The sequence below is a fragment of the Bombina bombina genome, chromosome 1 (genome assembly GCF_027579735.1).
Source record: "Bombina bombina isolate aBomBom1 chromosome 1, aBomBom1.pri, whole genome shotgun sequence".
NCBI lineage: Eukaryota > Metazoa > Chordata > Amphibia > Anura > Bombinatoridae > Bombina > Bombina bombina.
In genome coordinates, this window is record NC_069499.1 from 1,425,872,917 (window position 1) to 1,425,885,430 (window position 12,514).

At 34.6% G+C, this 12,514-nt stretch overlaps 1 protein-coding gene across 1 annotated transcript in view; it reads left to right on the forward strand.

Annotated features, from left to right (window-relative positions):
• The first annotated feature begins 7,385 nt into the window (after positions 1-7,385).
• The window catches only part of ANKRD34A (ankyrin repeat domain 34A), a 72,610-nt gene continuing 67,481 nt past the window's right edge, over positions 7,386-12,514 (forward strand). The window contains exon 1 of the mRNA XM_053695955.1: positions 7,386-7,647. The gene's annotated coding sequence lies outside the window, so the exon portion shown is untranslated. The remainder of the gene's footprint in view (positions 7,648-12,514) is intronic.

Here is a 12,514-nt window from a genome sequence, read left to right on the forward strand (position 1 = left end):
TAAATGTGGTAGGGTGCTTCCTGGATCACTCCTCTCACACAGTGAAATCTTTTCAGGAACTGAGTAAACAATTTAATATACCACGCACTCAGTTCTATGCTTACTTACAGACAAGACATTATATTATTAGTCTCAGAGATAAAAATGAGAACTTTTGGAGCTCCTCACCCTTTTCGGTCATGCATGTTGCATTTAAAATGGGACATTACTCAATCACACTACTTTATCAAATTTTATTATGTAAAACAGCATCAGGGTTACAAGAGGCTCTCTTAGAGAAGTGGAATTTGAGGATTGGAAATATAAATATTCCAATTCTTAAATCTAGTTTAGAAAAGACAAAAAAAGTCACCTTGTCCTCTCAGCTGAGAGAATATCAGGTTTGCATGATATATCAAGACTATCTCACGCCTAAACGTATCTCACACTGGTACACAGAGATTGGCAATCAATGTGTCAAATGCTCAATACCTGCCCCAGACTTTTATCACTATTTTTATGATTGCCCTGGTATTAGGAACTTTTGGGGCAGGCTACAACATTGGCTATGAATAACTTTTAAGCTTAAAATCATTATTAACTTGGAGATGATTTGTTTTCTAGACTGGGAAACTAGTTTAAATAGGCTGTGTCCTTTTTTATCGCTGATTTTTCTGTTAGCTAGGAACTGTGTTCTGTCTTTGTGGATAGAGAAGAAGTGCCCTACGGTAAGGCACCTCACCCATAAATTGTTGTCACATTTGCTCATCGAGCAATGTGACACCCAATTGGATACAACACAACGTTTATTGAAGTTCCTTAAAAAATGGGAATGCTATATAAAGATTTTAGATGCATCAAAACAAAAACAGATACTATCCCCCTTCTTGCAAACAGAATACATGTTAAATGCTCATCTGAGAGGTGAATGGTTGTTACTGTATAAAGATTAAACATGTAACACAGTTGCGCGTACACAGGCTGGTGGGGTGGGGGGGGGGGGTTGTTTGGAGAGAGGATTTCCCGGTTTTATTTTTACTTCCCTTGTGTGTGTGTTTTTTTCCCCTTAATATCAGGCTCAGGAGATACTGGAGCTCCTACAATATAAGGCTTGGTTATTGTTGGTTCTTTTTATTGAATAATGTTAAATACTGTCTTACTGATGTGTGATGGTAGGGGGGGAGGTAGGGGCGGACAGGAGCATGAGGACAAAATTGGGAAGTCTATTCATGAAGCACAGAGATATTATTAGATATGGTACTGCACTGTTATACAAATGTCGAATAAGGTTCTATTAAGAAAGCGGGGGGGGGGTGAGGGAGGGAGGGCACTGGGGAGGGAGGAAAGGGGAAAAAAAAAACGGGAAAACTGTTTATTATTCTTATTGTATGTGATACCCCTAGACGGGGAAGCTTTGTGTTTTCCAAGTTTTTGCTTAATAAAAAAAATAAATAACATTTGTTTAATGAATTTTAAGGAGTCTTTGTCCTTATCGGCATTTGTTTATCTTAAACGAATGTCCACTATACTATTCATTTGACCAAACAAATTGTACTTTCAACACATTTGCCCATCCCTAAATACCAGCTACTGCTGAGCATGTGCAAGAGTTCACGTATACTCTGAGTCTGATTGGCTATCACATGATACAGGGGGCTGGCAAATTTGTCAGAAAAAAAATCTACTGCTCATTTAAAATTCAGACTAAGTGTTATTGTGTTATTCACTTGATTATGCAAGGAACTGTATTTAATGGTCCTTTAAGTTTTAAGAGCACTTCTCTTAGTTCCAAAATGTGAAGCACAATTTTGGAGTATATCTTTTTTCTATAAGCCACTAACTTTAAGACAGCCTCAGTGTATAAAGCAGACAGATTTCTGAAATTGCTGATCCGTCTGGCTAAGAAACACATTTGCATAAAGTAAAGTCTTGTAATAGGAATTGTCTCCATGGTAGCAACCACGAAACTAAAAGCCATCATGCAGTCAGTCCACTGCATGTGGGTACACACATGGTTTTGAGTTGCTTTACAGTTTTAAGAATTTCAAGCAATAATGGTCCTTTAGCATTATTAATTAGGTGTCATTTCTTGTAGATACACACCTGAAATTGATATGTCGCTTAAGTTGGAGGCTTGGAGCTGATGTTGAAAAAAATAACCCTCAACTTCCTCCTATGTCCCTGTGGATTTAGATCCATTTATGGTCTTGTTCCCCTTGGTAGACCACATGATCTGCACTTGGTCTTCATGTGCCTTACCCTCTGTATTCCCCATTGCTATTCTATTCTACTAATGTTCAAAGCATCATCACAATATAAATATGCTTTAAAAGTACCCACATCACAATCAAAATTGCAGGTGAAATGTTCTTAAGGGGTCAAATAATTGTTTGAAGGTTGTCATGCAAAGAGGCATTTTAGTACACTAAACTGTGTGATGCAAGGGTTCTCTGCCAGTGGCAGAATGTTCAAAGCAGCATCGTCATGTGCGGAGTGGGTTTAATGCAATGGTTTTCAAAGACTTAGGCAGTGGACCTCCCCTCTGACAGAATTTACAAGGCAACACCTCCCCCCTAATAGATGTTACTTTATTTTTCATTTTTAAAGAAAATTGTAGTATTTATTTTAATGTTTTAATTTTGGGAATTTACATCTGATCCAGGGTTCATGCACAGCTCTGGTGACCTTATTCTGATCAACCAAAAGGGTGCTTGACTCCTTTTTCAATTTGCACTTTGTTTCTCCTGTGTTAAACGCAAGTTACTGATCAAGACAAGAAACGTGATGCAGTCTCTAAGCGATTTCATCCTTCCGCACTTTGCTTTATTCCACCATGAAATGGCAAGTGTCATTGTCACCTCTTAAAAAACATTCTATATTAAACCTACCTGAGGTATTGTGTGTTATAGTTCAAATCTACCGTAACGAATTATGAAGAAGGGCCACAATTATTCTTTTGAAAATGCAACATACTAAGATATGTGCAAATCCAGATCTCAGTATGTTGCACTTTCACAAGAATAATTGTGGTTCGAAAAGAGTTAAATGTGGTTTGTGGCTGCCTTCTTCCTGATTTGTTAGAGAACGATTTGCTTGAATGCAGATATATATTATATTTATATTTATTATGCTGGGCTAGATTATTAGTGGATTGGTAATTTGCACTCCCGCTTGCACGTAAACTTCACTAGACGAAGGCTAGGTGGGTCTTGCGCGAATTACAAGTTGAAAGTAAAAAGTTTTCGCACAAGCACTAACCCAAAGTGCCAAAAAAGAGCACGAAAAGTGGAAAATACCCTACTCACGCACAAACCCGATCGTGTTTAACCAAAATGTGCTTAGCCAACATGAAGTATGAATATTTCACAGTCCAATTTTCTTCACATAGCAGAATATGTTCTATAAATTCTTAAATACATATTTCTCTATACAGTATATCTGATGTTTTTTGGTAAAATATACATACACACACACATATAGATATATATACAGGTAGCCTTCAGTTTACGCTGGGGTTAGGTTCCAGAAGGAATGGTTGTAAATCGAAACCGTTGTAAATTGAAACCCACTTTATAATGTAAGTCAATGGGAAGTGAGGGAGATAGGTTCCAGGCCCCTCTTAAAATTGTCATAAGTAACACCTAATACATTATTTTAAAAGCTTTGAAATGAAGACTTTAAATGTTGGACAGCATTATAAACCGAATAAAATAATCACACAACACAGAATATATAATTAAAAACTAAGTTAAATGAACAAAAACATTTGCTAAACAGCATTATAAACCTAATAAAATAATAACACAACACAGACATCACTTGCATTTTTCTGCAAACAGTTCTTTCTATGCATTCCAATCTGGACTGAGTTATAGACAGGAAGATCTTGTTCCTTTGAAATCTGCTTGATAGCGCAGGTCTGGTTAAACTGATTAATTTCAGCTTGCTTGGCTTTGCTGCAACACAAGCAGACAGCTCCACCTTCTTGCTATTTTAATAAATGCACTGCTTCTCAATGCTTTTCAATAGCAGTCACATGACTGGAAAAAAAGGTTGTTATTCTGAAACGGTGTAAATTGAACCATTGTAAAACGAGGGCCACCTGTATATGTATAGATATATATACAGATATATAAAGGAATATCTATTTATACTTAAAACATATGTCCCTATGTGAAGAACATTGGAAAGTGAAATACTTACAGTAAATACAATGAATATTGCATAAATATGATATTAAATGTTTTCAGCTACTTGAATGCAAAGGTCTCCAATGCAGTTATATATATTTCTTTATATGTATACATATGTTTTTATGTGTTTATATGTGTATATAAGTCTGTAAATACATATATACACATATAAATACATATGTACATACATATAAATATATATATATATATATATATATATATATACATATATATATTTAGACATCTGAGACCTCATATCTTTGAGACCTTTTTTGATGTGTTTTGTCGTAACACTTGCGCTACTTCCGACGCACAAAGAGCCGCAGTAATGTTGTTATTTAAATAGGCATTTTTGCTTTGTTTTTTTCTTTTTTAGAAACAAGATTTCATGTAGAGGATATTAATATCCCGTAAAACACGGTGGCCACAATTTTTTCAGTTTACAATAGTGCTTTATAAAAAAAATAAAAAATATATAAATTGTATTTTAAAAATATGACATTTTAACATTGCATTTATTTTTAGTGCTACAATAGCACAACTTTAAAGTTCTTACTTCTTATATCGTGGTTGCACTTTACCAAATGTGTAAAAACATTTAGTACAGTGGGACTACAATATTAGAAGTAAATCCATTCAGTACAATGAGAACGTCTGCCCCAAGGAACAGGGCAACCCTAAGTGAATTACAGTACTGTAATCAGAAAGATAATACTTTTTGTTTTTTAAAATATAGACTATTTGCATTTTCGAACAAAAATGCAAGATTTCAAATTTGTACCTGTAGAACTAAATTGAAAAGTTGTCATCATATGCTCTATCTGAATCATGAAAGAAAATAATCTGGATTTCATGTTCCTTTAAGAAATACAGGCTTTTCTAATTTAGAAATTATGATTTTTTTATTATCTACTTCAAATTTAAGGCAATTAAAACATGAGACAAAATACAGTAGTTAAAAAAAACTCCATAATGAGACAAATGTATTTATTGTCTACGTTATTTTAAGAATATAACAAGATTTGCCTCTTCTTTTTCAAATAATTCACTAAAAGTTGAAGAGCACCGTCAGTTCAGTAACATGAGAATTGGGGAGACATCAATAATCTATAGAGAGTAGAGTTTCAATAGAATAAGAACTTATTCAGTGTTTTGCCTACTAGTGAACCTGTATAACTTAGACGCTTCTGGTAAATATATCAGCACATCAATAATTCTAATATGTCTCAGTTTGTGTTTGGATTTCAGATAAAGGTGAATAAGATTTCTATCTGTCCTCCACAAAATAACTGGAAGTCCTGTAGACCTATGAACTATGGCTGAGCATGAGTATTAGGTGGGGTCACATGATGTCTCCTCAACAAAGCTCTACCTTATCCTTGACCATTACTCAGCTGTGATTTTATTCCCTTGGCTGCCAGTACCACACAAATAAATTAAATTACTTCTTCAGTTACCAGTAAAACACATATCACTGTTTTGACCCCTCCTTTACCTACATATTTGTAATTTATATTGGGATAGGACACCTATAAAATTCAGCTGCAACTTAGGGGACTTTAAAAACTGGACATTAAAGTGTTCAGTATTTTTGTATAGATTTTACTGGACAGACTATTGAAATACTAAAAACTCCAGTTAAATACTGGACACCTGGCAAGCCTGTATGTACAAGTTTTGAAGGTATTTGTGTGTTCATAAGCTGTGTGTTTATATATAGCTTTTTATATATTTACTATATATCAGTGTGTGTATAGCTCTGCAAGAGTTTGTATGGATTATATATGTTTATAAGTCTATGAGTGATATACAAAAGCTCTCCGCACAGGCATCTCGTCAGCATGGAGAGGTCCCTAAAAAATGTTAGAAACACAAATTGTAATTTGAAAGATATTTATCTCATTATACAGCGTTCTTGGTGTGAATGAGAGACACCTACATTACAATATAAGGTCTAAAAAAATCCCAAAGATTTTGCTTGATTTCTCTCCATGCTGGTGAGCTTTGGAATATCAGGCCCTATGTGTGATTAGATTGTGTTTGGATTCTGTAAGTGTCCCAGTGTGTTCGGCTGCAGCATATTTGTTTCTATGGATTTTGCATGTGCATTCATTTGTAAGTGATTTCACAAATTCTAAAAAAAAAGATTGTGTTTCTGTTATATGTATAAAGCTATAAAATGTGTTGTTTCCATAGTGCTTACATGTGTGCTAGTTTGTATGTTTCTGCGACCACTTAGGTGTGTATATGACTGTGACATGTGCCTTAGTATGTGTAGCTACATGTTTGTCTGCATGTGATGTGTACATTGCTATGTGTATAGCTCTATCATGTTTGCTTATATGGAATTAAACTGTGTCTCACTGGGTATGAGTCTACATTTGCATCAATATGATATATGCATTTGTATAATTATAGCTTTAGAATATATGCTTTGTGGAGTTTAACTGTGTGCTATTGTACATTTTCCTTTTTACTGAACGTATATGGATTTTTAGGTGTGTTAATGTATGTTACGATTTGTGTTTTTTTATGGATCTTCGGATATATGTGAGGGTGTGTGTAATGTGTGTCAGTGTGCCAATATATAAATTAATTAAATGTGTGTTCTGCGTGCTTACATGGGTATCTGCTTATATAGATCTAACATGCATGCTCAGATCTGTAATGTTTGTCTGTATATGCATCACTGTGTGTATGTGGACATGCACACTATATGCTAGTGCTTGGAAATCACATATCACTATTACAACCACGGAATACATTTCATTCACTATAAATAAGGCTGAGCAAATAAACAATGCATATTATGAACAAAGGTTATTGTGAATGTCTTTATTGCTTTGGGGAGGAATTAATTTCATTTTGTGGGAAGTACTGCAATCAGCTTGAAGATAAAATTCTAGTAAGATTGTGGACATATCTGCATAGCAAAGCAGTTAAGGGGTTAACATGCTGAATGTGGCCAGGAATGAGCATAAGAAATAATAGTTGCAGAAGGGTTGGAGGAGAGAGAGCCCTGGACTGTGTATATTGGTGCAGCGTTATAAGACAGTGTATTTTAATGGAATATCTACTTCAGCTCTATGGGAAAAGAGCTAAAAATAGCATAGTGGGTCTCACAGGGCTGTTCATTCTCTGACAGTGACTTGCAGGCACCAGATCATATGCAGGGCTTCAACAGGGGGGAAATATAGAACATATCCTGATTGATAGATTATATATTATTATTATTTTCTGATGGTTTATTTTTGTAAGAATTACATTTTTTGTACTAAAAAAAAATCTTTTCAATTACTTAAAATCAGAGGACGCATATATTTTTTTTTGGGTTTGTTTTCTATAGAAGGATAAATATTTCCCAGACATGAATTTACTGTTGGAATTCTCAGGGATCTCTGGAAGAAAAGGAGGTTGTATAAAAGAGCAGGCGTTCCAGGCAAGCTTTCTTCAGGAGGGGAAAAAGGAACACAAGGTGAGCCAGCCAGCTCCTAACCCTATACAATATATACATCTATATAGTGTGTGCATAGCATCTTATATGCAGATGTAGCAACAGGGTTTGAGAATCATCTGCTGTTTGTACACATTGTTTAAATTTTAAAGAATGGAAGAAATTGTAAAGATAATCTGAATACCTATGATATCTAGTTTCATTTTATTTCCGATTACTAAAACCAGCGGCATTCATCAATCTCTCAGCATGGTATAACCAAACTATTTTTCCATTTTTAGATTTATTTCTTTTTATCCATCATTTCTTTCCCTACACAATTCCATCCGCTAAAAAAATAGATATTTCTATTATCTGTGCATCAGAACATTACCTGTACACTACAGCTATGATTTTGTTTGTATATTATTTACTGGAAATGTGTAATTACGTGATCCCAGTATGGGTTCATTGTAGCAAAGGAAAAGGTGCTTAAATTGCTGTAATACATTCTGGAGAGACCTGAAAGGATGGGTGAGACACAAATATGGAATCATGCAAGGGGGGAGACCATGGGAACTAGCGCCACCCCCTTTTATTTTTAGAATCAAAAAAGGGCGTTTCATAATTTTCACAGAAATGGGATAAGATGTGTGGTCATATTAAACAGATTCCCACTATGAAAATGCATTTTAAGCCATTTATACAGAACTTATTTATGGTGACCCAACTCATGTTGTGCAGTTTTTGTTTTGTTTTTTTTTGTTATAATAATACATTCAATTTCATTTTTCCCCCATAGCATTTTGCCATGTATGTATGAATGTATTTGTAGAGCAGATACACATACAAATGTATAATGGTCATATAGGACTCTGCATATGTATAGATGGTATAGATACATATAACAGAGGTTATATTTAAACATATAGTAACGCTCTCCGAATTATTGATCTCAATATTTTAATGATGAGGTATAAATGAGCCACAAGGGAGACAGTCAGGGTTCGCCTGGATGCATAATTACACACCTACATTAATTAAAATTTGCCAGCCCACCTTTTATTTTTACTTCGTTGGTAATAAAAAAAAGAAGAAGGCGCCCTTACAGAAAGCATTGACTTTCCAGTATTAAATAGGTTAATTCCCAAGCCCAGAAAGGATGAAACTCAAGGGAGCTAAAGCACAGATGGCAAAATTTTCAATTACTACTAGGTAGAGAATAAAATATGTAATAATTGATTCAGTATCTCATTAGCTGCATTCTGTCCTTGCCTTGTGTGGTTCTTTCGCTTGCGATTTGTGAATATGAAAAAAAAAAATAGCATTTGCATTACACAGCGGCATAAAGAATAATTTGAATTGGTAATAAGAGTGAATCTGAGTGGTAATACTCAATGTTCTTTGTAAGCGATAGCAATATCAAAACACCCCCTTGCACAGCAAGAGTACCTTTGTGTAGCAAGCTCGTTTAATCTGGGAAATACATGTAGTGAAATATTAAAAGGTACCAGAATATTGCCAGGGATGGTAAAAATGACAAAATAGCCTTATTTTTCCTACTGATATTATGATTTGTATTAAATTGCCATATAACGCCTTTCCTTGCTTTGATCTCATTTGATAAATGCTACAAATGCTAAAATATTAAAGGAACATAAAAAAATGAACTATTTTTTAAGCACAATTTTACATCTTAGTATGACGTATTGTGTTACATGTATGTGTGCGTGGATTTCAGATTAAAAAGCTAATAATGTTGCATCATTCTAGGATTAATCATATTTGCATATTCATTCAAGATATGTGGTAATGATGCTCATTAAAAAACAAATCAGATGATTTTCAGCATAGATACATATACACTGCTGCTGTTCTCTTCAGTATTTAACACTATAACTACTAAAATTATAAAAGTGAATTAAATGCATCTAAAAAATATTTTTAATATGAATGATCCTTGCCTCTGTATTAAGACTCCAGTTACTGCAGAATACTTACTAAAGGACCTTCTCCATATGTATTATTAAAAAAAAAAGTAGAAAAAAAACACAAAACAAAAAATATTCTTTCTCTATATACCTCAATAGCAGTTTTCCGTTCTATAAAAAAAAATATTCAATTATATTTTAGATGCTTGATATGGCTACAACAGCAATTTAGTTTGATAATAAAATGTTATAAAATCATTGCAGATAGCTACCCAAACTGACCATTTAGAGACTGGTTTAATTAAATCCTTGTACCAAAACAGACTTATTCTCATATTCAAAGTTACCTAATGCACACATCACTGATATTTTAATTTTTATGTAACCTTTGCTGAATCTCTTGCCCCATAAGCTACATCTGTATAGTAGAATTTGGTTTCAAATTCCTTTTTTCTCATACGCCAGCGTTTTTTTAGCTTTTGCAACAGTGAATTATAGAAACAGATAGGTGACCCAGTCTTCAGGTAAAAGCAATTATGCCAAACACCTTCATCAGACCATTTCCATTCCAGGGAGGGTTTATTTTAATTTTATCCTGGCCTATACACCAATAAAGTTGCATTTCTTTAAACTGAACCTATGTGGTTGTATTTTTACGGGCAGCCTCTTGACTTCTAAATAATTTTGTTCCCGTTGCTATATTCTGTGACCTACTAAAGATAATTTGATGACTTAGTTTTGGGTTCTTCCTTAAATCTGAATCTTTCCAATGTGCATTCATCATACTTCTCTAAAGTTGTTAGGCAGGCTTTATTATTTCCTGGCCATACAGGCAAAATAAGGGGCTATAGAAGTCTTTGAAAATTGTACCAAGATGTGGCTGGTTTCCAGGTATTTTTAAAGGGTCAATGTACTTAAAAAAAAAAAAAAATATCTTAATGTGTTTTCAATTACTTGTTATACCAGCTGCAGATTATAAAATGTAGATGAGTTTGCTTATTTATATTTATTAATGTATATTAAATAGCTGGGGTTGTTCTTTGACACCACAGCCCATTAACATTGGTTGAGCTTGCAGGGTAATCAGATCTCCGTATATTAGCACTTTCTGTAAACACACATGCTTCTTTATATTATCTCTATCTCTATAGCAAAGCCCAATATATAGGCCCCAAGTTATCAAGGTCTGGCGGACCTGATCCGACACTGCGGATCAGGTCCGCCAGACCTGGCTGAATACGGCGAGCAATACGCTCGCCGTATTCAGCATTGTTCACAAGAGCTGCTGGTGCAACGCCGCCCCCTGCAGACTCGAGGCCAATCAGCCGCCAGCAGGGAGGTGTCAATCAACCCGATCGTACTCGATCGGGTTGATTTCCGGCGATGTGTGTCCGCCTGCTCAGAGCAGGCGGACAGGTTATGGAGCAGCGGTCTTTGTGACCGCTGCTTCATAACTTCTGCAGGCTCGCCAGAAACACGGGGCATCAAGCTCCAATTGGAGCTTGATAAATATGCCCCACAGAGATAACATTTAAAATTAATTTGTATTACTTAGCTCTCCTAACCCCCACGTTAAGTGTCATTTCTATAGCCAATACTTAGGTATAGAAACTTTCAATATAGGTAGGCATACCGCAGACAAAATCAGCTATATCAAATGCAGAAATAAAGGTAAATTAGCTATTTGTGAAAAATTAAATTTACTGCAGTAAAATGGATCATTGGGAACAAATTAAAGGGGAGAAAAAATAGGGGTCACTGTCCCTTGAATGAGGTAGTTAATCATTGTATTTCTTAAATTTATTTGTATTTATTGAAAATATTCAAGGCTAAAAAAAAATAAGTAAATAAGCTAACGAAAAAAGGTAATGTGTTTAATAAATGACATATAACCTTCTAAGAAAAGTATATTTATGCATTGGCTGTCCAAGCTAAGGCCTAGGGGAGCAACATGTGTATAGGTCAAAAGACAATCACCTAGACTTGAATATTGCATTAAGCACCCCTGCTGACTCTGGTTCTATGCCATGTGGGTGCAAAGTAATTGGAAAGGAAGAATAAAAGCATTGTTAGGGGATGTAAATTAAATAAGTGGGAGGGGCAATGTGTAGCTTAGGCCTGGTGCAGTATAAAATGTAACCACGCCCTGACCTCTATAAATTGTTTGTCACTAATTTGACATTTATATGATACTTATGACCCGTTTTTGGAGAGTTGCAGCTATTTTTTTTTATCAAAATACTGCATTAAAGTATAAATAACCGTTTCAATTATTCTTATACACTCCAAGATTTTTAGATACAGTTGGTGCCCACCTGTCAAGTAGTAAGATGGTTACTATGGAAATAACTAGAGTTGTGTGACTAAGCAGTAACTCATACATTGCCACTAAGTCCTTCCTTGCCTAACATACATTTATTAAAGCAGTTCATAGTAAAAAGTAGAAAAAATTGGGGTTTTCCACTATCATAAAGAAATGATATGTAGCAGAGAAACATTGTCAAATTTTCGAGATATATATTAATAGCATCTGGCATGCGTAAAAGAAAAAGGAACTGCCGTACATAAGGCATTAATATTACCTGCAATAGTTACGCCTGGTTCTTATGGCAGTGCCACTGGCTACTTTTTTACCCTTGTTTTCCCCAGTTACCAATTGTGAAAAGTCATTACAAAGTGTGAAAACTATTTGCCCATCATGGCCTTGCTATCAATTATAGAAATGCCCTTTTTTGGAATATAATCATATAAATAAAAAAATAAATAAAAAATATTCATATAAAAAAAGCAGTAATTAAAAATCTCAAAATATATTTTATGAAAACAGATAACGCTCATTTAACTGATATTGAAACTAGAAGGAATTGTAAGTTTGTGTATAACTGATTTTTGAATATCATATGTACAATGGTTGATAAGGACAACTATTACGTGACAAATTTGTGTACAGCAAGACACTTCCACAAGCATGAAAAGAC